A 557-nucleotide genomic window follows, 5' to 3' on the forward strand; every position below is an offset into this window, starting at 1 on the left:
ACTAAGCTGCACGGTGCAGGGTACAACTGACTGGCACATGATCAGACAGTGGTTTAAGGAGAGGTAGATTGGCTTTGCAATAATACTCGGAGTGTTCTATGAACAGAATGACACATTTAAAATATTGCTCGATCACGCAAATTTGATCGTGGAAAGCCAAAATCGTGATTGTGATAAATTTGGACTAATTGTGCAGCCCTATCTACGGTACATCCATCAGATATGATATGATATGGCTACAGTCATAATCACAGTCTGTTTCAATCAGCCTTGGCAGCAATGATACAGACTTGCAACGGAGCTACTGTAGGTACAGCTACTGTAAGGGTGTGCTCACTCGTCCTGTGGTCACAACCAGTGCTGTTCTAAAACATAATACATAATACAAAATCCTAATACAGCACAGCCTTCCTCTATGGAAGGAACACAAAACTTATTGCAAAAGAATGCAAAACACTGCAAGGTGGAAAGTCATTTTTTAATGTTCAATTGTGTAACGTTCTTCATTCAACTAAATGTGATTTGACACGTGTGTGTGTGTGTGTGTGTGTGTGTGT

At 40.4% G+C, this 557-nt stretch overlaps 1 protein-coding gene across 5 annotated transcripts in view; it reads right to left on the reverse strand.

Moving 5' to 3' along the window:
* LOC116700245 (collagen alpha-1(XV) chain) overlaps nucleotides 1-557 on the reverse strand; it is a 60,007-nt gene that overhangs the window by 19,921 nt on the left and 39,529 nt on the right. The gene's annotated exons all lie outside the window — the stretch shown is intronic.

This window comes from Etheostoma spectabile, chromosome 13, assembly GCF_008692095.1.
Source record: "Etheostoma spectabile isolate EspeVRDwgs_2016 chromosome 13, UIUC_Espe_1.0, whole genome shotgun sequence".
NCBI classification, from domain to species: Eukaryota; Metazoa; Chordata; class Actinopteri; order Perciformes; family Percidae; genus Etheostoma; species Etheostoma spectabile.